At 46.9% G+C, this 27,419-nt stretch overlaps 1 protein-coding gene and 1 long non-coding RNA gene across 2 annotated transcripts in view; both read left to right on the top strand.

Moving 5' to 3' along the window:
* LOC119178321 (uncharacterized) overlaps window positions 1-27,419 on the top strand; it is a 237,595-nt gene that overhangs the window by 66,163 nt on the left and 144,013 nt on the right. The window lies entirely within an intron of this gene.
* LOC142803608 (uncharacterized) lies at window positions 8,346-11,573 on the top strand. The gene is made up of 3 exons (XR_012894190.1): window positions 8,346-8,819; window positions 8,875-8,988; window positions 9,284-11,573. It is a non-coding gene; the product is annotated as an uncharacterized LOC142803608 (long non-coding RNA).

Below are 27,419 nucleotides of genomic sequence, written 5' to 3' on the forward strand. Positions count from 1 at the left end.
TGAAAATCATGACATGCATGTCATGTAACAACATGACTACATGTCACACTTATGATGTGCTCGCGGCCGTTTGACTAGCTTTGCATATACCGAATTTGGTATTACGGGACGTGAACGAATGGCGAAGGTATGTGACTGGTGCAAACATGATAATCATGAGACGCGTGTTAAGTAACAACATGACTATGTGTCATGCTCATGATGTGCTCGTGGCCGTTTCGCTAGCTTCTCATGAACCAAATTCGGTATTACGGGACGTGAGTGGATGACGAAGGTATGTGATTGGCGCAAACATGATAATCATGAGATGCGTGTCATGTACATGCCACACTAATGATGGGCTCGTGGCCGTTTCGCTAGCTTCACGTATGCCAAATTTGGTATTACGTGACGTTGATGAATGACGAAGGTATCTGACTGGTGCAGACATGATAATGATGAGATGCGTGTCATGTGAGAACATAACTAAATGCCACAGTCAAGAGAGAGATAGACTTTATTAATTTCCGGCAGATTGCTGGGATGGGCTCCCATCTAGGGGCCAACGGAGAGACCGTGTCTCCCGGCAGCTTCCTTGGCCTGCTGGATCGCCCAAAGTTGTTTGTCCAGGCCCGAACTGAGCAGCGCAGTCCGCCAACGCGCCCGAAAGTCTTCATTGGAGGCCGCGACCCCAGAATGTCTGACTAATGCTGGACATTCCCATAGGATATGGTCGAGAGTGGCTCTGGTGGTACTGTACTGGCATAGATTAAACTATAGACGTCAGGATATATGTGGTGCATGATGACAGGGTTCGTGTATGTGCGTGTTTGTAGCTGCCGCCACTGAACGGACTGGGCCCGATTTAGCTTGGAGTGAGGCGGAGGATACTCCCGCCTTTGCAGTCGATAGTGTTGAATTATGTCATTAAATTTAGTGAGCTGATCGTCCCATTCCGACACCGGCGCAGAAAGGTCCGTTTGGGTGCCCGCTTCGTCTGACGTGACTCGGAACGTAAGACCTCGAGCCACGTTGTGCGCCACTTCATTCGGACTGGCCTCCGCGTTACCTAGTGGTGTGTGGGCAGGGAACCATAAGATGTGTACGTACTTGTCCGCCTCGTGAATTTTGCCTGTACTAAGAATCCGCATTGCCTCGGGGGAGATTCTGCCGCTGGCGTAGTTTCGAACGGCTGTCTGCGAGTCGCTGATTACGCATGAGGCGTTAGTGTGGGCTAAGGCCATCGCGATAGCCACTTCCTCTGCCGTTTCTACGTTCCGTGTGATGATTGACGCGCTGCTTTTGCATTGTTGTGTGTGGTCTACGACAGCAGCCACGAAGCGGTGACGTTCCTGGTAGCGTGGTGCGTCGACAAAGACTGCCTCGTGGTTGCGCCCAAACATCTTTGACATGGCCCTGGCGCTACTGATACGTCTGCCCTTGTTGTGTTCAGGGTGCATGTTTCTTGGTATGGGTGGTACTGTTAGCTTAGCACGGATAGTGCGTGGTATGTCGTGTTTGCCTCCGTGTTGAGTGTGGTAAGAAATACTGAAATTACATAGAATCTGGCGGCCTGGCTTAGTCTTGGCTAAACGCTCGAATTGGGAGGTTTGTTGCGCCTCAATAAGTTCCTCAAGGGTATTGTGTAAACCAAGTTGAAGGAGTAGTTCGGTGCTGGTGTTTTGGGGCAAACCTAGCGCTGGTTTGTAAATTTTCCTAATTAGGCTGTTGAGTTTTGACTTTTCCGCGGTGAACCATCGGTGGTACGCCGCCGTATAGGTGATGTGACTTAGAACAAATGATTGGAGCAAACGGATGATGCTGGCCTCTTTCATGCCTTTGTGTTTATTGGTAATGCGACTAATGAGGCGCATCGTGTTAGAGAATCTGGATTCAATGTTGCGAACTGTCTCTCCGTTGGTACCCTTACTTTCTATGATCAAACCTAGCAGTTGAATTTTGTCCACGGTGGGTATGGCGTGACCATCGCGTGTAGTGAGTTTTATATCGGCGTGTGCCTGCGCTTGGGGATGTTGTTTGGGTGGCCGACCTCTAAGTGTAGGGCGATATAGCAGTAGCTCAGATTTCTCCGCCGAGCAGGATAGTCCAGTTCCTTGTAAATACCGTTCGACTGTGTCAATCCCCTCCTGTAATCTCTGTTCAATGGTACCGTCACTGCCGTCGCACACCCAGAGGGTGATGTCGTCGGCGTAAATGGTGTGATGAAGTCCTTGGATGGTTTGAAGTTTTGAAGAAAGACCAATGACGGCGAGGTTAAACAACAAGGGAGAGATCACGGAACCCTGCGGGGTGCCCGCACTTCCTATGGTTATTTCGGACGACCTGAGTGCTCCCACAGTGATCGTGGCCGTTCTGCCCGCAAGAAATGCCCTAATATAGTTGTACGTGCGAAGCCCCAAGTTTAGGGTATTGACGTGATTTAGAATGGTGCTATGCGTGACGGATTCAAAAGCCTTCTTCAGATCAAGACCAACTATGCCCTTAGTGGAGCGTCCCGTACTGTCTATGATGTGATGCTTAAGCTGCAACATGGCATCCTGCGTTGAAAGATGCCTGCGGAAGCCAATCATGGTGTGTGGAAAAAAATCATTGTCTTCGTGGTAATTTGTCAGTCTAGCCAGGAAAGCGTGTTCCATCAATTTGCCTATGCAAGATGTTAAGGAGATGGGCCTAAGATTGTCAGTATTCAGTGGTTTGCCTGGTTTCGGAATCAGAATCACCTTAGCCGTTTTCCAATGCGGGGGCGAGATTCTGGTGTTTCAGCAGTTATTAATATAGTCTGTGATATGCGTGATCGACTCATCGTCCAAATTGCGTATCATCTTATTCGTGATGTTATCCGGACCTCGTGCAGATTTGGTGTTAAGTTTTTGTAGGGCGGCACGAATATCCGCTTCGGTGAATTCTTCGTCTAGAGTGGTGTTGATCTGGCCCGTATAATTTGGATGCTGCTGAGTAGGAGCCTGAGAGATATATTTGAGCTCTTCCTCCCTAAGAAACTACTCGTCGGTGCCCTTGTAAGCATGTATTAGTTTCATGATGGTTTGTCGTTGGGCGGTTTTGCTGTCTTCTGGGTCGAGCAGGAACCGTAGAAAATGCCATGTTTTACTAAGACTTAGCTGCCTGTCCATCGCATCTCAGGTTTCATCCCAGTGTTGCTGGCTTAGCTGTGTTGCATACATCTCTATCTCTCTGTTAAGGAGTGCTATGCGTTTCCTGAGGTTTCTGTTGTGTTTCTGTGTCTTCCACCTCTTTTGGAGCGATTGCTTTGCCTCCCACATGTGGAGGAGCCGGCTATCGATCTCTTCGAGGTGTGCTTCGGGAGGTACGATTCGGGTGGCATTATTAATATCCTATTTAAGCGTGTGTATTCAGTCCTCTATATCGCTGATGGGTTGGACCTGGTTCTCACGTGATTTGCGGAACTGGGTCCAGTCTACCAACTTTAGCTCTTTTCCCGTGGGTTTACGTGGGCCACCTTGAACATGTACCTCGATGATTTAGTGGCCGCTACCCAGGTCCTCTAGGGTATTTTTCCAGGTGGCTGCTGTTGTGTTTCTTGTGAACGTCAGATCAGGCGTTGTGTCTTTACTGGAGCTAGTGCCCGCACGTGTGGGTGTGCTAGGGTTGGTGATGAGAGTTAATCCCTCTTGCTGCGAGTCAAACCAGAGGGCCCTACCTTTAGGAAACACATGAGTATTCCCAGGCAGTGTGTGGTGCGTTGAATTCTCCCGCTATTAAGATGGGATTTTGGCCAGTGATGTTGAGGGCGCGTTTAAAGAGTGTGAGAAATCTGTGCTTCTTTTGTTTAGGGTTGCTGTATATATTTAGTATAAAAAGACTTTCCTGTGTCTTGCGTTGCGGAATGAGTTCAATAAATATATTGTCTATATTGGTAATTTCCGTGTTGTGTTGCGTGAACGTAAGGTTTCGTCTAATTAGGGTGGTAAGGACAGTCGTCTCCCCATTGGCATTTCCGATCGAGCCTGCCAATTTAGCGAGACAATGTGTCTCCTGCAATAAAATGATATCGGGCTTAACTTTCCCCTTGGGTATTGGTAAAAATTTGCTTGCTTATTCGCGTAGCTTCTACAATTCCATTGCCAAATTGAGTAGGCGTGATTTCTAGCTATGATGAGACGCAGGGGGTAGGAATGTCGCCGGCTGTATCAAACTGAATGCCGACGAGGAAGGTTGCTTTACATTCGCTGTGAAGTCCAGTACGCTAGGTGGCAGAGGGGTGATTCTAGCCTCCACAGCGATGAGTCGCTGTTGTAGGTGTTCGTTTTGTTGCTGGGTGATTTTAGCTATAGTCTCTACGCAGGTCAGTAAGGGCTGAGATCAGTCGGGATGCGTTGCTCATCCACTCATTTAATTCTTTGAATGATTGCTGAACTTTCTTCAGGGTTTTATTCTCGGGCGTCACGCGTGTGGGTTTGTCTTCATTGGCTTGGGTTTCGGCTCTGCGCTTGGGAGGTGGTGGTGTTGTACCTTCCTCCATTTTTTCACTGGGTGTAACAGCTGAGAGCGGTGGTACTACTGGTGGAGCATGTTTTGTTTTTTTATAGTGGTGTAACTCCTCCTTGGGGGTCCTGTTTTTCTCTCCTAAAGCTGTCATTTTCTGGTTACATTGTGCTAACATCTGCTTTAGCTGTGCTATTTCAGCCTCTAATTTATCAAGTTTGCCTTGAGAAGCGGCCTCCTCAGACCCCGAGCGCGCCCCCTTGACTACGTCTACCCAGTCCACCTTGAAGGTTGTGCCAAGTCCAGGTGTACGGCTCCGAGATGTTGACTGCGACCGGGAGCGGCGCCAGGAGCGGGGCCGGGAGCGGGGCCGGGGGCGAGACCGCGACCGAGACCGCGACCGAGACCGCGACCGAGACCGCGACCGACATCTCGACCAGGCTTTCTTTCCGGGCTTCCGGGTAGGGGTAGTGTCCCGCTGCTCAAGGCTGTTGTCGAAAGGCGTTGGCTTCGTCGGGTAGTCTTCATATTGTTGTTGTCGCTCCCATCGCCGGCGTTTCACCAGGTACGGCGTCTTGTAACGTGCCCTGCACGTCTTCTCAGCCGTCTGGTGGTCGCCGCCGCATAGTTGACAAGTGGGCTGGCATTGGTGATCTTGCGGGGGGTTGGTCGTACCACAGCAACGGCACAGGTGGTCTTTCGGGTTTGGGCATACATCTGCGCGGTGCCCCAGGCGACCGCATTTGTAACACGCCTCTATCTGCTTGCGGTAAAGGGAGCACTTCAACATTGCCCCACCGTATCGAACGTATGTTGGCACGCGAAGACCAGCGAATAGTACGATCACTGTCGTTGTGTTCCTGGGGAGTTTTGCAGTGATGGCTGTAGGGTTCTTTGTTGTAATCACATTAGCTGTAATATCTCGGGCAGTATCTTCCAACGGGATATCTCGTATCACGCCTTTTGACGTACCATCTGGTGCTGCTTCATATGCGCTGGTATCGTACGTCTTGTGTCCGACCACAATGCGAGAGATTTTCTGGTATCTATCAGCAGGCGCCTCGATGGGTGTGCTCACAACGATGATATTTTGCTGGAAATTTGGGCATATTGTGTCCTCATCTTGGGCGTCTCTCGGAATTTCAGCGGCGTGGTAAATGCTAGTCGCCAGTCGGGCGGCTCCATGATCGGTGAGTCGAAGGCCGCCTCTAGGTCGGATGATGATCTTGTGGTCGCCTCGGGGCAGTGGAGGCATCCGGCTTAATCTTGTTATTTGACTCAGGTATTGCTCACGCCGTTTCCTGCTGTTATTCCCTCGTCGAGAATCCGCACCAGGTTCTAGTGATTGCCCGAGGGTCGACTTCTTTGATCCTACGGTGCTCCATCATGTACTTTCTTCGAATTCTTCACGGGAAATGGGTTCTCCCTCCACAGTGACCTCCATTTCTTCTCAAAAAGTCGGACGCGTCAAACGCGCCGACCGGCGTTTCTTGGTGCCCGCAGAGCTAGGCCGGCCTAAGCAGCAGCGTCTCTGGCAGCTGCGCTGCCGGTGGTTTGGCAGGCGTTAGGCCTATCTCTCTCGCCAGCGTGGTTGACAAAAATGCGTCGGTAAAGGTGTCAAAATTCAAGTCCCCACCTGGAATTGGTGCCGGGCGATTCCTGATGACAAGCTGAATACGCGGGTACCAAAGTCTTGTGAGCTTCTAGGTGACTTACACTGCAAAACATTCGTTGAAACCGGAGCCGACACGACGCGCGTCCACTCACTCTGACTAGAGCCCCACAGTCAAGGCGCCAAAACATTTCGACGTGACGCGGTGCGCGTCATAGAGAAAGAAGAAGACAAGAGAGGACACTCCGCGAAACGTGGCCTCAGGAAGTGCGTCACGACTACGTAACGAACTAGTGCTCTCACCAGACGTCAGAGGGCGCAAGCGCAAAAAAACAGTTATAATCAATGCAACAGAATTGTTTTCACAAAATAATAATTATACGCCCAAATTTGGTATGTTCTTTATACATAAAAACAATTTATTCAACACACCTTACGCGTATTATTTTCCTTCAGCCGTACTGTCATAAACACCATCTACCCAGCGACAAGCCCATGCATGACTGACAGCGAGAAGCTTTCGTCGCTTTCGTCAACGTCGGCTGCGTCGGCGTTTTTGTGCGTGAGATAACAGGTGAGGCACGTTTTCAAGCGAAGCTTGTTGAATGACATGTTGTTGGTCTTGTTGGGTCATTTTTTCAGAAAACGGTTACACCTGCGCGAATAAGACACCATGCAACAAACATAGAAAGATGCACACACACACGTTGCGCTTCGTGTGTGCGAGTTTGTTTCTTACGTGGCGTCTCATTCACGCAGTTTTAACCTTTTTCTGAAGCTTGTAAGGACTGGGAGGTTCGCTAAAAAGAAAGTTTGTGGCTCTATGCGGCGGCTAGACGGGAACATTGTGCAACATATGCAGTATAGCAAAGGCGGCACGGCGTCAAGCCGAGGCGACGCGTGCTGGGTCTGCCACGGACGCGAGCGTCTGTGCGCTGAGCATAGCTGGGCAGCTAGGTCATAGGCTCGGTCGCTCGGTGCAAAATATTGAGAAGCGTTCGCTGGGCCTCGCATGCTTCACGACGCGTTTCCCGAAGGCTCGGAACACGAATAATTCTTGGTGTGCCGGAGGCAAATCTGGACTAGCCAAGTGGCCATCATCTTCGTTTCTTCGCTAGCCTTGTGCCACTAGTGCAAGCTGCTCACAAATTTTTTTGACGTTTCCAATATAATTTTACCGCACAAATTTCAACTACGATTTTTCTTCCCAATGTACTGCTGATACTGCGTACGTACGAAGGTGTTCTAAAGTTCCCAGGCCGCGATACCATTGCATTACAAGGGATAGCGGCCTGGAAACTTCTGAAGATCTTTGGACGTGGTCTTGACGTATATCTTTGTAAGTCAGAGTTTTATGGGTCAGAGATGTATCACTCGTTTTGTATTGTGCATCGATTAGCTAATCATTCAAAGGGGTTTGTTGGTACACTTATGACGTGCACATATCTTTTTCGTAATTTGACAGCGAAGCATCCACTTACTAACATTTTCAGACCGCGCTGACGCCATGCCGTCCGGTGGTCCAAGCTACGGCAGCTACTGCTGTATATCATGGTGCTTCAACAATGGCAGAACCCACAAGAAGCCTGGGACGAGTTTCTTTCGCATACCACGAGACGGCAGGTGTGTTAAAGCTTTTGTATGGTTTGCATGTCTTTAGGCTTACTGTTCGTACTTGCTCAGTGAGGGTAACAATAAAAAATCACTCTTCAAGAACTTCCCCTTTCAGCTGATAGTCCATTGCCAATGCAGGATGAAAGCATGGATGCAGTATGCTGGACGCGATGATCTCCTGAGTAAGCCGGCCAGCCTATTGTACGCAACGTACAGGGTTTGTAGCGACCATTTTACTGCTCAAAGTTTCATGGACCCTGGGCTCACAAGGCTTACAAGAATGGCTGTTCCCTGTGTGCAACCAGCTGAACCATGTAAGTGATTGACTGAAACTCAAATATGTGCAATAGCAGCCACTTGTATTGAATCAGTGGCGACAGTTAACCGCGAAGATCTTTGTAGTCGATGGAGAAACCTCACTATAGAAGTAACACTTGGAAAGTCTTAAATTTTGTGAATTGTGGGCCATTACCTTCCTAACAGCAGCTTTACATTTCTGTCGTTTTTTGATGCTCTTGACTTGCGCAACTTGTTTTGAAAGACTTTAAAGGGCTATTTCACGTTATTTTCAAGCCTGAGTGCACATGTACATATACCTTTCATCGGTGAAAGCTGGCACTGTTGATAATTCCAAAATCACAAATTACTTGTTTCCTAGTTGGTGCCTTCTCTTTCCTTCCACGTTCGACCAATTTATGCGTTTGAAAGAGCTGTTTAAGTTTCTCCATGCTACAAGCTTTGTAACTTGTACCAACTGCACATATATGCACGTTCTCCGAGCGTTGCTTCAAATAGTGACTGTGACATGACTGCAGAAGCTGCACTGCAAGGTGCGGATGAGCTCAGTTTGTGTTATTTTAAGCCTCTTACTGACACATTGTCGTAATTTCATTTCTTCAGGACCTGCGGTAGAGGCTTCAAAAAGCGGCTCCCACACATTGAGGTGCCCCGATGAGCAGGGTGCGTTCAGTGTCGCGATTTCTTTTTTTTTTACCCAAATTGACTGTTGACCAAACCTCTGCAGGTGGCAGCTCCCTTGTAGCTGGTGAAAGAATTTCTGCTGACTTCGTCTTGCCGGAGAAAACCTTAACCAGTCGTTCAGCTGTCACAAAAGGAACTTGTGTGACCGGTAAGTTGTATGTTCACTTCAACACCAGAGTGGATTGATATAGAGACTTCCGCAGGCCGCTCGCAAGATTGTTCCGACAGCACTGTCCGAGGCACTGAACAAGCTTCACAAGACCCTCCAGAAGATGTCTCCGCCAACAGCTCCACGCCTGAGTGCCCTAGAGAAAATGGTGACTATGCTTTTATTGCAGCTGTTTTTAATGTGCTATTTTATGTTTAGGACATTCTGAGGAAACTATCCTTAAAGGACACTGCGTGTGCACTTACAAAATGTAAGGGTGGGCTCTCAGTGATTTTCATTTTTTTTTGTGCATTGTCAACATTGTGAATGGTTTGTTTTTAGGTAGTGGAATCGAAAACTTTGCACCACAGAAAGTTGTGCACCTTGGGTCTGAAAGAGCGAGGAAAGTGCTCATATGGGATTAGTTGTTCTTTACTTTTACATCCATTTTTTGTTTATTGCAGTGCGTTCCTGTGTGCCAGCGACAATGTCTCCATCAATGAAGTACAAGCAAACCATTAAACATCTGCAAGCCAAAGTAGCAGCACAGCGGATCCACCAGTATTTCACAATGCCCAAAGCATACCTCGTCCACAGCAAACTTTTTGGGAATCTCACTGTGCCATCAGAAACAGCTTTTGCATACGTACAACAACTTGAGTCTTACTTTCTTGCCATGATTGAGGCCACTGCACATCACCTGAAAGTGTGCGATGTTTTGTATCACCATCTGTCAAGTGTTGGCGATTTTCATTTCTGCTCTGCTGGGTGTCGCGCGAAGTTTCTGAAAATGTTTTGCCGGGTTCGTTTATGTTGGCATGTGCGTTTTGTGAACCGAAACTTAGATAGGGTTAGGTTCCAGTCTTCAATCTCAGGCATACAGCTTGACAAGTTCAAAGGTTAGCAACTAGCGGCGGGTTTACACTAAAGTATTCGAGTTGAGCCGAATCCTGCAATAGCTTTGTTATGTTATTACTTCGTTACAGCAGACTTCATTATGGTCTTATATGCCTATATTCAGTTCAACTGGACTAACCACTCCTTCGTTGCATACATTGTTTAGGTTACCCGCTATGAGGAGTAGGGACACTGTGTATTCGCTCGAAGTGATTTGCATAACCTTAAAAAGAATGTTGGGTATCCTGTCTGTATTTTTGTAGCAAATGCGGGCGAACTGTACACTTTACTGTGGGTCGCTTGGTCACTGTGTATGCTTTATCTCTCCAGCTCAAGTAATATATCGATAACAAAACCGCTTGTTGAAATGTCTTCGAGCGGGTAAGGAACACAGTATGAAGTGGGCTTGGTTCACGTTATCACGCTTTTCGTATTTTAGCTTCTAATCAACCTCCTCATCTCGCCCATCAAAATTTGCAAAAGAATACCCAAACTTGTAGCGTTTGATGGGGCTGCGGACGCTGCCATTTTATTTTTATATAGCCACTGAGTGACAACGTATGATGTAGAGCCTTTGTGAAAAATAATGAGCCAAAGTGGTTTCCTTCTGCTATTTATTAGCCCTGTAATACCGCTCTCGTAGCACCAATTAAGGTCCACAATTCTGGATAAGTGATGACTACAATCTATTTTAGCTCGCAAGCGTCACAGCAACACCCAGACGCAAATCGCTTGGGATCTTAAGTTTTTGATGAAGGCGACGCATAAGAGCCACAAGACCTGCCAGTGTTGTAGCATAAAGTTTGTCTTTCACGTAGTGAGCAAGCTGCAAAGCCCTACCTTTCTGAGGACAAGCAGGCATCAAGTCTGCTTTTTTTTTCATTTTGGACTAGCTGTTCTTAAGCACAGCCAGCACACTGCACCTTTGCCTTTCTGCTATATTGTGTCGTGTGGTTTCTGTGCGCTCTTTTTTTCTATGCATTGTTTCGGTTAACCCCAGGCGTGATTCGCGACTTCATTGCTGTGTATATGTCACTTTTTCCTTCTTCATCAGCATTGTGCGCTGTGTTTTTGCCATAGATCCTTACTTACCCACTGGCCCGGTGTGTCATACTTCACCAGCTTCTCGTCTTCTGCCAACTCTAGCGATGTGTGCGTTGTCTGTGTTCTCTCTGTATTTGTTACAATTTATTTGTAAGGCGAGATGCATTTGTTGTCTTTGTCATATTGTGCTTTTTATATTCTCAGACTCTACCTTTTGAATAAAACATTGCGGATACTCTGTCTCTTTGACTGATATATACATTGATCACTTGTTCCAAAAGAAAAACACAAGCGCGATGAATAAAACCGTAGTGAATTATCATTACCTGCATCTCTTTTTATTATAACTTAATCGAAATAAAAATCACGTCACGACCGATTCGCACGAACCACTGAACAAAACAAAACAGGGAATCGCTAAATCAAAACGACCTACAAAAACTATCCATTAGGGCGATGAAAAGATGTCTGAAATCGTGAACTTTCGTCATAGCCAAACGTCGGTTACGCAAAGTAATTCAAAATTTGCGCCAGTGAAACGGAAACAGGAAGCGCACGCCACTTGCTCTCACCAACCACCAGGTGTGCTAGGGTCGACTGGGCTGCTGGGGTCTACGGGAGTGTCTACTCTTAACCTTGTGCGCGTGCTCGCTGGCGTTCATTTCATCGCGTCACGCCGGCGTTGCCACGCTAGGCGCCGGTCCTGCCATATACTGGCAGGCGCGCGCCGCGCTGCGATGCTTTGACGCATGCGCGTCCGGCGTCCCCTCGTCACGAAAAGAGGCAGACACAGTGGTGCAAACAAGGAGGATTAAAAAAAAAATTGCCCGCAGCTTCCCTCGGGGGAACACTGAGGAGGATGCGGACCATATAATTGGTTAACGGGGTGTTAAAGTGCGACTTACTTGGGTCGATGGCTAAATTGGTTAACGTGGTTGTGAAATGGGGTGTTAAATTGCGACTTACTTGGGTCGATGGCTAAATTGGTTAACGTGGTTGTAGGAGGGGGTGTTAAATGAGTGAACACGTACACACGTATGCGAAAGGGCGGCGCTGGTCGAAGGGACGTCGATCATTGTGTTTGTGGATTCGTTGGAATTCATTTCACCGCGACCTTGGACGTCGACGCGCCGTACAAACCAACCGACGAGCGGCAACTGAGCGAGCGAGCGCCGACCTTGAGTATATATACAGCACGACGGCGCATGCACTGTCAGCTGTTGAATGTTCTCGAAGCGCGACGCCACATGCGCGTCCACTGGAGAATCAGGAGAATTGTAGATGTCGAACGCGGTGTGTAGAGGAGGAAGGGTGCACAGATGGTGGAGGAGTGAAGCGCGCGCGGTGTGTAGAGGAGGAAGGGATGCACAGATGGTGGAAGAGTGGGCGACGGCGCGACGGCGCATGCGCGCGCGTCAGCTGTCGAATGTTCGAGAAGCGGTGCGGACGGCGCGGACGGCGCACTACAAGGCGCGAGTATAAGATGCTTCCGCATCTAAAAAAGTTGCAATTTTTCTTTAATCCTCCTTGGGTGCAAACATCATAATCCGGACACGCGTCTCATGTAAGAACATGACAACATACCACGCTCATAGCGTGCTCGCGGCCGTTTCTCTAGCTCCACATATACTAAATTTGGTATCACGTGACGTGAATAGATAACGAAGGTAAACGACACATCCAGACATTATAATTATGACATGGAAGTCATATATGGCATTACTTACCTCCACCTCTTAACGTTGTGCTGATTTTAAAGTGACATATCAACCTTTTTCATTCGTGATTCGCATATCACCGATTCACTGTACGTGGGGTCTGTCACTTTTATTTCTATAGACTTTTAGGGGCGAAGCTCCTCAAGCTGGTGCGTCCGTGATGTATGTATGTATGTATGTATGTATGTATGTATGTATGTATGTATGTATGTATGTATGTATGTATGTATGTATGTATGTATGTATGTATGTATGTATGTATGTATGTATGTATGTATGTATGTATGTATGTATGTATGTATGTATGTATGTATGTATGTATGTATGTATGTATGCGCGCGCGCGCGTGTGTGTGTGTGTGTACGTATGTATGTATGTATGTATGTAGTAGTAGTAGTAGTAGTAGTAGTAGTAGTAGTAGTAGTAGTAGTAGTAGTAGTAGTAGTAGTACGTAGCCACCTCCACAGCCGGACTATACAGGAAAGGCACGCGCGCACTCATTTGAATTGGGGATTAAACCCGCGCACGTTAATCATAAATAAAGAGATTTTTGTTTCTGAATCCATAACCTATGGAGAAGAGTATCGGTGACTTAATCTGCAATAAAATTTGTCTTGAATTTGATGCTTACTAAAAAAAAAAGTAGGATCAGAAGGACGCACTTTGAGCGCTATCTGGTTGGCACGTTGAGCTCTCTGGGCGTGACCTCCTTGGTTTAAGCAGGGTTTAGCGAGTGTTCGGCCGCAGTTCCACGAACTAGAGGTGGCGAAGGGTGGAACTAGACACGAAGCGCAGGCCGTAAGAAAGTTTGCGCGTGCCGCTCCTCTAGACAGGCCGTGCCACTTATTTAGTCCTTGGAATGTTCTGGATGGCGGTATTTCTGTAATTATCAAATTATGAAAAGATTCGAGATGGCGGTACTTGGAGTGTTCACTAGTGGGATGGACAGATGCGCAGACACTCGGATGGAGAGATAGACAGATGAACGGACGGACGGACGCGTGGATAAACGGATGCACGAACGGACGGATGGATGGACGCATGGACGAATACACGGATGAACTTATGGATGGATGGATGCATAGACGGAAGGACGTGCGGACGGACGGCCGCGCAGACGGACAGACGGATGCTTCTCCCCACTCATCATTATTCACTCCGTGGATATGTTGTGAATTTGTTTGCTTCTCCTCCTCCTCCTCCTCCCTCGGGGTGGTTTTATGGTGACTGTGCCCTGCGGCTGACCCGTAGACATAGGTCGTCAAACTCATTTATTAGTTTGAACTCACTCAGACTCAGATCGAGCTTTGAGTGTCAGTCGGAGTGAGTTCAGCTCAGTAATATTGGGTGACTTCGCCAACTTTGCCGCAATATTAAGACGATATTTTTGCCGCATTTGCTCCCGAACTATTTTATTCGTTTAGTAAAGGAGCATATAAAGCAGAAATTGTAAAATAATATTACTGACGAAAAAATTTGTGCTTTTTCTATAAGAAAGGGTAAACGTGCAGCATATTGCCATTTTTGTGAAAGCAAAAAAGAAAGGAAATCAACATATAAATGAATGAATTATCATAGACTCGAACGAGTAGTGCCTTCTCAAAATTGTTTCGTAATAATTACTGACACCAGTAATATTATATAAATTATTTGGAGTGACAGAGTTTCACTTGGATGCGCAAAGTTTGACGACCCCTCTAGGCAACACAATTTTGCGAAATATAACGCATTAATAATTACGTATTACATTCAAATATACGTGCACGTTTTTTTTCAGCATGATCTAGATAGTCGATATATATATATGAGAAGGCCAGACTCTAGTCCGAAACGTCGAAATAATCCACGCTATGACCGCTCACGGAGGATCTACTTGACTGTATATATATATATATATATATATATATATATATATATATATATATATATATATATATATATATATATATATATATATATATATATATATATATATATATATATATATATATATATATAATATCCTGCTTCGTTTGGTCATTCTTACTGTGGTCTGCCTCTCTAACTAGCAAACGAGGTGTCACAGCGCGGCGTAAGTCGATTCCTGCTCGTCCCCTTTCTCGTGGTGCGGGTCACTCCGACTTCCTTATCAAGGGCGCGCAGAGTATGTACGACACTTTGTTTCCACGCCGTCGTCGCCGTACCAACCTCGTGCTTCACTCTTCTCTATGTGTCCTCCTCTCTTAGATCTCGCCACTACGGGCCTTGAGGGGTGCGAACGTCCCGCTGCACGCGTCGTCGCCGTCTGACGCGTGCGTGCTCGTTGTTAATCGGCGACAACGAGGTGCGTGGCCGGCCACCCATGCGTAGTGTGAGAGGGAGTGTGAACAAGAGAAAGTGGGAGATAGAGAGAGAGCGCAAGATACAATGGAGGTAGTAAGAGAGAAAGGCAGTTAGAGAGAGAAGGGAGAAGATGAAAATAGTAGGGGGAGTGAAATAAGAAAGATTAGAGAGAATGCGAGAGAGAGGGAAATAGAAAGAAATAGTAGAGGTAGTAAAATATAAAAGGAGAGAGTGATTGAGATTAAGAGAGAGAGAAGGAGGAAAAGAGAGAGAGCCCGTCGTCGCCGTCGATGTCGTCGGCTCTGCTGGTGCGCAAACATGCTGTTGCCCGAAACGAGGGTCAATCATCTACGAACCCTGAGAGGACAATGCCTCCGCGCACGTCCCGGGACGCCCAACCGCTAGGCGGAGACATGCAGCAGCAGCAACGTGCTTTGAAACCACGGCCGCATTTATGATTAGCTCTTCTTTTAACGCCTCGTCATAGGGCTCCGCCGACGCGTCGTGGTATGGCACCATGTGAGGGCATGCCCGTTCATGAACTATGCAGGGCGAAAGACGTGGTCCTCGCGCTGAGGTAGATCTTTCGTTTGTTGTATTGCCGTTTCTTGGGCACCTTGAATGAATGGGTAGCTCGAAAATATTAATGGTTGTGGATCGGTAACTTTTTTTTTCGTGCTTTAATTTACGTGCTTTAGTTTCGTGCTTTAATTTTCGTGCTTTAATTTTCGTGGCATCACCATACCGAACCTTCGTTTTCATCTTTTTGCACGCCAGCACAGGACATCGAGCCATCGTATAATTAATTAAGTTAATCATTTTTTCTCCCTTCTTCTACGTCGTCAGCGCTCTATCATGTTCTCCTTTTTTGTGCTTTCTCTTCAGTTTTCTGTGTCTTTTGTGAAGCTATGCGTCAACTCACCGAACTTTGCACTTGGTTATAGCTGTTTCACTTGTTAACATAGCAGACTATAGAGAACTGTTTTCATACTAACAACATTTTCTGTCTAGGTAAAAAGAGAAAAAGGAGCCTTTATGAGATGGACTAGAGATCGGCTTGAGGTAGTAGGTTGTAGACTGGATTATATTTGCCATATATGTGCTGCTCAGTTACTAGCGTATCGAACAGGTCACAGGGCCCGTCGCGGCCTTTCACTAGTTTTTCGCTCAAGTCGTCATCTTCATTGCATATTTCTAAATAGCGGGGATGGGCATTCATTTGCAAACTTGCTCGTAAGACTTAGGTGGTGTGCTGAGATGTTCGAGGCAACAACCACTAGCGCTATATTTGATTAACAAGTGTAAAGAAGTAGCGTGACTTAATGGGCAACGTTTTTTAGACAAAAATGTTATCACATAAATATTCTTTCATGCTTCTCCGAAGCAACTTGTAGCACAATCACCGAGGGCCATGCTTCACTGTGTTGCAGAAAAAGTTTTTTTAAGTATCGAAGCTCCTTAAGGCATGGGCTGAGCGCCCCGTCGTAATCGTTTGTAGCCACCTCTCGTTAGTTCTTGAATCGGCCGTAAAGGGCGGTATTTGTACATATAACAAAATGCCTATATGCTGAAAAATGCAAACGGCAGGATACTAGAGGACGTTACTTGTGGTATGATTAACAATAACAATCACAGTATATCCATGGACTGAATTATGATGAGTGGGGAGAAGCGTCCGTCAGTCCGTGTGTGCTTCGTCGGTCCGCTTGTTCTTGCTTTCATCCATCCGTGCGTCCGTTCGTGCGTCCATTCATCCATCCGTAAGTCCATTCGTTTGTCTGGTTCGTTTCTGCGTTCGTTTATGCACCCGTCCATCTATGCGTCCGTACGTCCATCCGTGCATCTATCCGTGCGTCTGTCCATTTGTGCATCCGCTCATGCGTCCCTCCGTCCGTCCTCTCGTGCGTCCATCTCTCCCTCCGTCCGTACGTGCCTCCGTCCCTGCGTGCATCCACGCATCCGTCCGTCCACCCGTCTGTGCTTGCGTCCGTCCGTGCGTCAAATAGACAGGCAGACAGACGACGGACGTACGCGGCCAGTGGATGATTCATGGTGGGCCGATAAAAAGTATGATACGCGCAAGGTGGTGGCGGCTCGCGCTCGAAGACGGAACCCCGATGTGCGAGCGCGCAAGAAAATAGAAATGGCGTCACACGAAGACGTTGGCGATCACGCGTTCGTCACTGGCGCCGTACGCAGGTCGGGTAACGGACAAGGCTGCAGAGTGGCGTGCGCGCAAGGCGGCGGTGGCTCGCGCTCGAAGACGGCATACCGATGTGTGAGCGCGCGAAGCAGAAGCGTGCCGTGAAGCTGCGTGGCGGTGCCGACAAGATCCCGGCATACGAGAACGGGAGGCCGAAGTGGCGCGGCAGTGGCGTGCGGACCCAGCTTCGCCCTAATCTCCATCATTCATTGCGTGCATAAGCTGTCATTTTTTTTGATAGTCATATTTTTCTACCTAGTAAGAACAAAAGTTTTTGTAGCGCACCTATATCGCTTAAAATATTGCGTGGAAGTAACCGATGCGACAAAAGGTTTGTATCGCTCAAACCATTAAATTGACGTGACCGGTACGTGCAACATACTTTGTGTATAACGTGTCGTGGTTGACTAGATTTTGTAGCGGGGCTGAGGTTGAAACAAGACAATCGCGAGAATGCTCCGTGGTGAAGCAGTATTACAATCTTATCAGTCACTCACTCGAGGCTCGTTTGACGAGCTTTTGCTGGAAGGCACTCCATGCTACAGAAAAATGTAGGGAAAGCACCTATAGTAACGAAAGGCTTGCTATGTTCTGGGTTTAAGGTCAAAGCAATTTTGTTACGCTTTCTTGTTTGGATTGGTGTCAAGACAGTCGTTCATCATTTCAGAGGCTTGAGTAAGAGAGGCGCGAACAGCCATAGATACGTATGACATGAGAAAAAAAAACAGAAACCAAGAACAGCAATAATGTTTCAAAAAGATTAAAAAAAGAACGATTACAAGCCGTGCAAGAAAGCTTGGTTTACTTGTCGCCGCATAGTTTGGCAACTACTGTGTGGAGCGAGATAAGCTGTGTCATCTGAATATTTAGGCAACCTTTGACAGGGATGATATAGGGACTGTATGGTAAATTTGTTTTCTATAAACTACACGAATGTTCCACAAATGGTCGCTTTTTGAGAAACAACCAACAAATTACGGCAGCTTCACACTCATCGTGTCAAGACTGAGGGATGAGTGGAGCTGAGCAGCCTTCTTTTTTTCTCTTCGGTCTCCTTTTTCTATTTCCCACTTTAACCTGTATTCATTTCTTTGTGTACTTATTTTATTTTTGTTCCTGTTTCCCCCTTTTCTATATTTCTATGTATTGCTTGCCTCCCCACCTTTTTTTCCTATCCTTATTCGTGCTTTTTTATAAATTTTGCCGAGGAGGGTATACTAAAGTATACTAAAACATAGTCAAGTGTGGCCTACTACACAAAATTTATGATTATTCATGGCGCTGTAGGTACCCAGCAGTGTGCTTGTAGCATCCCATTGAGTGTTTTGAAAAGGCTTTGAAAGGCCACTTTTCTAGCTTTCGCTGTGACTGTGGTGCGCGTTTCGCGAAGGCCTGGCGTTTTTTCAACATGATTAAAACGCTAAATGTAAAAACAAAAATTAGAGCAGATGTGCATTAAAGTCAGTCCAAACAGGTTTTCTTTTTTTCCTAGCTATAACGAAACGCACGGCCTACAAGGCAGTCGTCGCCTTCTTCTGCGCTGAGCAATATGGCCGCCGCGGTTTCACTTCAATACATAAGCTGCTATGCGGTACTGCGACTCCAGAAGTTTTAGTATAACCTCTAGACATCATAGACAGCCCGGACCCCTATGGTTCTGGGCACGTACAGTGACACTCGCCGTTACCGTATAACCAACTCACATAAGCCCCTGCTTACTACTATATGTCCAAGGCATTACACTAAGAATCCCAATGCACAGTACGCGGCAGCCTTGTCTGAGAAGTTAGAGAGAAATGGCGAGAGAAATATTTTAGTGATGAGCTGGAGATGTTTGCCTGGCTTTTTGCCTGACATGCTACTCTTGGTGCTAGGTGACGATTAAGCTATATACAGTGATAAGTAAATAATGCATACATCCACACGCACGTAGAGTACGCTATTTACACAAACCGGCTTTGAATTTCCTACGGGACTCGAACGTGGAATCGACACGTATCCTGGGCCCATGGCAAAGCAGTTCCAGCGCGTTACGTGCAGCACAAGTGCGGCTGACTTTCTGACGGGCCACAAGCGTGAATGTCCGTGAAGCGGACTTTCGAACATGACAATGATAGATCACCGCAGACTCCAGCCGAAGCTGAAGGCTTACCGCACTAAGCGTGGAACAACAACGTGGTGCAATAAAGCCAACGAAGTCATGCTGACCAACGTGCACACGAGAAAAGTTAACCACTCACCACAAACGAGTTTGTGCTCTCCCGTTCCTTTCTATGACCTTTTTTCGTGTCTTACTTGATTCCGCAGTGAGTATTCACCAGATAGCTGAACGTTCTGGCACTTTTATATCGTGAGAGATGCTATGTCACTCCGATAATGCTCACGCCATTTGGGACCAAGACGTACCGGCCGCAGTGTGTTGAGGCACGACAGGTGATGATTACTGTAGCGGTAATATATACACCATGAGGTGTAACTATTCAGTGTGTCGGAAAACCTTGCGGGAAATGACGGTTTTAAATGCGAAACATTTCTTTGCGTACTGCGTGCACTTTTGGCATCTATCTATCTATCTATCTGTCTATCTGTCTGTCTGTCTGTCTGTCTGTCTGTCTGTCTGTCTGTCTGTCTGTCTGTCTATCTATCTATCTATCTATCTATCTATCTATCTATCTATCTATCTATCTATCTATCTATCTATCTATCTATCTATCTATCTATCTATCTATCTATCTATCTATCTATCTATCTATCTATCTATCTATCTATCTATCTATCTATCTATCTATCTATCTATCTATCTATCTATCTATCTATCTATCTATCTATCTATCTATCTATCTATGTAGCCGCTTACGTATGGGTGCTCTCGGGCTCAGCCCCTTAACTTGGCATTAACCAAAATTAGTATGGGAGGGTGAGATGGTTTGATGAATATGACGCGCCGGACTCAATACCTGAATAATGTTGCGATCTCATTGCGTAAGTCGTCAAACACTTCGAGCCAGAGAGTGACACATACCCGCCGGCAAATATGTGCTACTGGTATGCGGGTATGTGCCACAGGTGATTGACACATAAGTGTTCACCTAAGAGCGATGAGAACACACATGTGTAATTCTAACGCGTGATTGTTAAGAAAAATCGGACATCGACAGCGTTGATCGGACTAGTGCAAAGAATAAATATCAGGGTCCCAGCAGAAGTCGAACCCAAGCATTCTGCGTGGCAATGAAGCATTTTACCACAGAGCCACGCCATATCTCGAAACTTCTTTTCAAACAGACCGTAATGTTCGCGAAACGTCAATTATGGTTGCAATGCTGGCTATCCAATATTATAAACACTACATATGTACTCCTATTATACAGCCGTCGCGTCAGATTAACGTCATTTATAGTTACGTGTCATGCGTTGAAGTTGATTTTTGTATGAGCGTCCAGGGCTACCATCTTCGCGAGCACCAGCGCTTCATATCAGCTAATCGCTTTTGGTATTGCAAATTCTGATGTTCCTGTTGACATCATCGCAAGTGGAAATAACTGGTTGTATAAACATCTCCAGCTCTTCAACATATGTCTGTGTGTGAAACTTTTGTACATATATTTACCACCGTTTGATGACGTGTCGCCCAATAAAAAATTAACAACACTGTCACCTTCCCTCCTTATGCTTCGCGTAACGTCGATTCCAAAGATACATGGCATCTGCCGAGTTTTCAAAAGTAGCTTCACCGCAAGAACAAATGTTATGCGTTGAAACACGTAAACCTGCTTACATTGAAGCATAGCTGCTTTGTGGTGAAGTATATTAGGAGTGGAACGGGGAAGCTATAATGTTGGCTAGTGCGTGCTTCTTACACGCAGGAACGCGATGTCCTCAGTCGCCGTACAAGCATTTAGAAGCATTACAAGCGCGCTGACCGTCCTACAGGAACCTTGTTTCTACCAACTTGCGCCATCTGTACATGAGACCCCAAAGGGGCCCTGTATAGGCATGCCTTACTGAAGCAGTCGTGCACCATCTTGCCACGCTGTGGCAGTGGAAGACGCCACGTCACGTAGCAGTTTGCATTGTAAAATAACAGCTTTGACTGGGAAATGATTAATGTAGCTGATTCGACGGTGTGATGTATTCATTGCAGCACAAATACTCGCGTGCATCGTCGTGGTGGATTAGCGACTACAGTGTTGCGCAGCAAAACACGATGGTGTGGGTTTGATCAAAGGCCACGGGCCTCGCATAGTCCTCGGGGCGAAATTCGACAGCGCCTATTTATTATTTAGAGTCATGCCAGATAATTTCAGGTGGTAAAAATTATTCCGGGGATTATTACTGTACCACGCTTTATCGTGGTTTTGACTCGTAGTAAAAACTCGCTATTGAATTCAAACGTAATCCATTCGTTAAACTTGATTCCTAGCCCCGTTGAATAACGGAGGATCATGTTGGCGTATACTGTACCTGAGCAGACCACTGCAGGTGATGGTTGGGGTCGCACTTGATTGTCTCATCTCATTACTTGTAGCGCGGTTCATAGTAGACCAGTACTATTCCAGGCAATATTTACCTTGTAATCATTAGGCTAGAGAATGCAACGCAAATTTAATTTCTTTCTCGCAGCGCTCCTTATTGCCTGGGTTACACGTAAAGCTATCTGAGTAGGCAGCCGATCTCTTGATCATAAGCAGATCTAGCACGAAGGCTTTTCAGGATGACTTAAGCTAGATGTGCCGATATGTATTTGACTCCATCGACATTACGCCTCTTCCGTAGTAGAGCGAGTACATAATGCTCTAAATTGGAAAGCACTTCGTTTAAACGCAGCTGTCTACCTTGCCGTCTATTCCGGTCACCTCGTTTGCTGTCCTATACTAGAGTAGGAATTACTCTATATTGTTAACAAAATTTTCCTAGACACACAGCAGCTAATCAAGTATCAGGCCCATAGGACAGCTTTATGCTCTCCCTTATAGTAGAGTACAGAGTATCCTCAATCGTTAATCACTTTTTTTAAACATATAGCGTAGCTGAAAGTTTTAGAATTTTGCACCTGAGATAATTGCAGCCCGCCAGTGCGCATATGGAGAACGCGAGCCACACTTCAGTTCTTGCATTCGAGCTGTCCGAACACCTCAAAATCGGAAACTACCGTGGGTCGTCGAGTTCTTGCTTCGCCAGCAAGGGTACACATAAGCTGCGTGAGTCGTAGTGCAGTGTAGACCGCGTCGCGTGCAATTTTAATTTCCCCTCTAGCGGACCGGGATTGGTGTGGCGTTCAGCGTTTCAGTGGCAAGCTGAGAATCTTGAAATAATCCACTATTTCCGTACACTTGATTCATTATGCCAGTGCAAATTGTGGCGGTGGAATCTTTGGAGAAACGATCAGCCCGACTGACGAATACGGAAATGAAGCCACACTTCTGTGAAAAATAGAATTCGCATTAACCCCGTAATTTCTTAGCGCAGTTTCCATTTATGAAAATAAGATGCACATGGTGAGGTTTGATTATAGGCCCGAAGAATACATTTGTACGAAGATAATTAAGCCGCTTTACAATTTGCCACTAACCTATTTGACAGTCCACAGCGGATAGTCCACTGCAGCATGTAAAATGCTGCAGTGGATGCAATGATGACTGCGGGATGACTGAGCTGGATTGACTAAGACGTAATGATGATGCCGAAACGATGGCGATGGCGTGGTTATGTGGCTGCGACAGTTGAATGACTGACCTGTATTCACTAAGACGTAATTACGGTGTCTAAACGATGGCGATCTCGTGCCTATGTTGCTTCTCGTGTCCACCCATGCTAACGGGCATCGAAAGCCGCCCCGGACAAAGACAGTTTTGTTTAATGTGTCTGGCATCAGCCAATCAAGTCACGCCTTCATTCAGACAGCAGTTATCATGCAAGACACGCGCTCGAAGAGATAAAGGAACGTTTGCTTTAAAACTGTAACTAGGGACATTGCGCTTATGCTCTTAGGCTTAAATCAACATTTCGAGGTGTCAACCTCAGCGTAAGCCATGTAATACTATAAACAATCACAAATTCAATTGAAAAGGTCTCGAATGCAAGATCCTGAAAATCAGCTACAGTTGGTCAACAAGGCTCGGGTGGCGGCATCGTACCATTACCTGGATAAAGCGGGCCACTGACCTTTGGGCTCAAGATGAAGAATACTCGTCAAGCAATAAATTTTATCGTTTTCTTTTTTTCTTTCGTATGCTGCATACTGAACTGTCATTAGGCTAAGTTTTTCGCATTATTCCATTCCCCGAGTTCCAAGTTCAAACTTATACAAGCTTCTCGACGTCGTCGGCAAAGTCACCTCACTTGACGACATGCTTTCACCGCGGCTGTTTCGTTTTCTTACTTCGTCACGCATCTACGTCCTTTTGTTCAGCTACATTAACTTACCCGGCACGCATATTTTCGAGTGCCTTGTGAGGGCGAGGCCACGCTATCGATTTGCTGTCAAGCTCGTCTCGCCTTACACCCGACTTGCAATTAGTCTCTCTTTGAGGGGCACAGCGCAAGTTTGGCGAGCCGTGCATAGGTGGGCCTTTGTGACGGCGGCTCCTTTTCGGTGGCTTGTCGTGCGTGCAGTAAGCACGCTAGGGTTGGCGGTAGACGTCTTGACGCGCGGCACTACGTACGTTGCGATCGATGGCGTTCCTGCTAGGACCTCGTTATGCGCGGGCTCTTTTGAGGCCGGCGATAAGCAGGCAGCACAGCCAGCCGGCTGTATGCGGCACGGAGCTGTGCACCGCGTGAGGGCCATGTATTGCGTTGGGCGGGTGTCCGGGTGGAGAGATGGCCGGTGATGGCTCGTAAAAGGGGCTGGGCTACTAACTCCTCCGTGTGGTTACCTAGCTAAGCTGCGCCTTTTATAACTGTGACCTTGCGGCGTTGTAGACGGAGGCCATTTGCTTTTTAAGGCAATTCTCACTCTGGGGGATTGGTCGTAAACTTGTGTACACCATAGTAAAACACGAAATGTCCTTGTGTGTTTGTGCCTGGATTGGGGCGGCCAAAGTTTTTCGAGTAGTTTGCAAAGTGTATAGTGTGAAATTTACACTGTATACAGACAAAAAAATTGCTGAGCTTTCAGCAAGTTATGCTGAAATGTCCGTTTGCCTGTTGCCTCCGAGCGAAGGTGTGGTCATGCTGATTAGTTTTAAACACTAATATCAATCAATCAATCAATTAATCAATCAAATGTTTATTTTTGAACAGAAACATTACAGTGAAAAAAAAGTGACTGTGAAAAAATTCTCGATATTAGCCAGACATAGCCCCTCGCTATCTATGCATCGACAGTGAAGACAGGGTGCAGCAGAAATAATACTTAGCATAACAAATGAGAAAGATAACTGACATGTAGATGTCAGTTCAGTGATTGTTGCATGTGCGCATTTCTGTACCATATTGCTGCTTGAATATGTGTACAGTTAATATGATTACGACAATTGTATTTCTGAGAAAATTGTACACTGGGCAGTGGAAAGAAGGAAATAAACTTTAGTGCTCACGTACTACATAAATAATGCAAATCAAAATAGATTGATTGATATGTGGGGTTTAACGTCCCAAAACCACTATATGATTATGAGAGACGCCGTAGCGGAGGGCTCCGGAAATTTCGACCACCTGGGGTTCTTTAACGTGCACCCAAATCTGAGCACACGGGCCTACAACATTTCCGCCTCCATCGGAAATGCAGCCGCCGCAGCCGGGATTTGAACCCGCGCCCTGCGGGTCAGCAGCCGAGTACCTTAGCCACTAGACCACCGCGGCGGGGCATGCAAATCAAAATAAAAAGCACGACCAAACACAGATAGAAAATAGGCAACGTTAACTTTTCACGTATATGGCGCGTTTGTTTCTTTGTGTATGGAGAAATAAAAATTGGGAGACCCTAAAGCTTCGCCTTTAAGAGATGAACGCGATAGCTAAATCCGGCCCCTAGTGCGCCCTTCAACCGCCAAGTGCATACTTATTAATACGTTTTGTTACACACATACAGAAACACACACACGCACGCGCAAATGATATATACATACATGTTTTTTTTTATCTAAAGCAAAAGTCGCATGGCCTCCAAAATACACGCCGCGCACTCGCCATCTAGAAGGCCCTAAAAAGTCTCACAATGTCTCACAGATGGCAGCACAATTTATAGCGTTTGTTATTTGCTTGATAAACGCCCCTGGAAAGGCATGATATGTTTTCCGCTAGATCGACATAGTTGTCAATTTTAGAGCTGTCTGAAAGTTCTTGTGTGTTTTTAGCGGCGATGGTTTCACTATCCCGGCCTTTTTCAACGTAGTTTGATGTCCTCCCAAATGCGCCTACAAATCGCCGAATGCGCACGTTTTCGTCGTGACACCTGTTGAACAAAATGCGTTAAGGAGACTCCTTCCACTACATGTGCGGTTTTGTAGTGTTTTTTTTCCCGAACCAGCCGCAAATAACATTGTGGTTTTGTGGTAGGACACCTGCTTGCCACGCGAAGGACTCTGGTTCGATCCTTAATGAACCGAAAATTTTATTCTTCATTTCATTTGCTTCTATCTCAATTTGTGGCTCACAGATGATTTTTCACTCACAACTAACGGTGCCGACGCCGACGGTGGAAGTTCTGTGACACGAGCTCTCTGACGCTATCGCGTTAAAAATGTTTCTCTAGCGAGTCGCAGTTGTCGGGTGCGAGGCTCCTATGCTGCGTGCGTGAAAAAGGAAAGGTGCCGATGCGGTTGATATCAGAAACGATAGGAAACTCGATCTCCCCGTGTAGGTAAGCATAGCCTAAAGAACTTACCGAAAAGCTTCGATCGGGCTGGTTTATTTTTCGTGCACTTGAGCTCTTCATTTCTCTAGGAAAACGTAGAGGGCATTTATTACATTTTCTACGCATCCATAAAACGAGGAGTGGTGGCAACTGAACATTGGCGTCTACCTTTATAACTACAGCTTGATGGAGAGTTAAGTGGCTTGCCTAGTTTTGTCAAGGCTAGAATGCATTGTGTCAACGGCGCCCGCCCTGTGTAGTACCTTTTCTTTGTCTGTGGCTTTTCACGCAGCCTTGCTAAGCGTACTAAGTAGTCTAGCGCTCGTGGATTAAGATATTAGGGAGTTTTAGAATAGTGCACCGTTAGCCCTTGCGGTGCGGTCACTGCCACTGCGCATGCGTCGTAACTCGAGTCGGCGTTCGCGTTCGCGTACCGCACGCAAAAAATCCGAAATTGCGTGCGGTAATGGCGGCCCGCATGTGGCCCGAAAGCGCTGGTTTCGAGGCTACGGGCGGTGATGGCGGCCCGCATGTGGCACGCAAGCGCTGGTTTCGAGGCTACGGGCGGTGATGGCGGCCCGCATGTGGCACGCAAGCGCTGGTTTCGAGGCTACGGTGTCACTGCGATCGTGCGTTGCGGATTGCAGCCGGGCAAGCGCTATTCTAAAATTCATATGGCGCCCGCTACGCCCGCAGCGCTTGCAAACGGTATTCTAAAACTCCCTATTATTGCCTACAAGACTGCATGACTAAAATGCAACGAAGTGTCTTCTTAACGGCACAAACTGTTTAAATGTATCCCAAGCGTGCCACCACTTTGAACGGTGGTTCGCCTCCTGACGCATGACACTCACTCGGTTATCTTTCCCAGCCCGTATGTACGCACAAAGAAACATGCGCGGCCAGACAGATAGTCATGGCAAATGGACGGGTGTTCCAAGTACGACATCCGCCGAATGGTGATTTGCTAACCCTATCAAACCGCGGTCCCAGCTGCGTTCCCAAATCAACTGTCCTTGCAAACCGCTCTCTAAATAATCGGGCATTCACCGTCCTCACTGGAATGTGGTCTCTTCCCATCGCAGTCACTGCAGTCGCTTTACTCTGCGAAGGAGTCGGGAAGCGACGCAGATCTCTCAAGCCCGTACCATTCGGCGGGATGCGGCCAGGCGTGTAATAGCGTCCCGGCGGGAGACGAGCGGTTCTCCCGAGTGATCGAAACGGACAGAAGCCAAGTAGCCTGTGACGCCTGCGAGTCTATGGGCAGCACATACAACGCACACGCGCGCGAACACAGTCACCGTATGTGTGCATGTGAGTAGTCCCACTGTATAGGCCCGTGTAGGCAACGTCGCTTTGGCACAGCGATCGATGCCGGGCTTCTGGAAGCACCCTTTGCATGAGAGCAGGTGGTTGGAATTGCGGCCTCACACACGCACGCACACTTCGGAAATCGGTTTGACTGCGTCGCCGGTGACATTCGTGTGCGCCGACTTTTGTGCTCCGCATAGAGTTTCCCAAAATTAACTAGAGGGCACTCTGGCGCTGCGATAGTTAAGCGACCATGGGAATGATGGGTAGTACACACATTTGCCTAGTCTTCGTACTTGCGGGCG

The sequence above is a fragment of the Rhipicephalus microplus genome, chromosome 1, assembly GCF_043290135.1.
Source record: "Rhipicephalus microplus isolate Deutch F79 chromosome 1, USDA_Rmic, whole genome shotgun sequence".
NCBI classification, from domain to species: domain Eukaryota; kingdom Metazoa; phylum Arthropoda; class Arachnida; order Ixodida; family Ixodidae; genus Rhipicephalus; species Rhipicephalus microplus.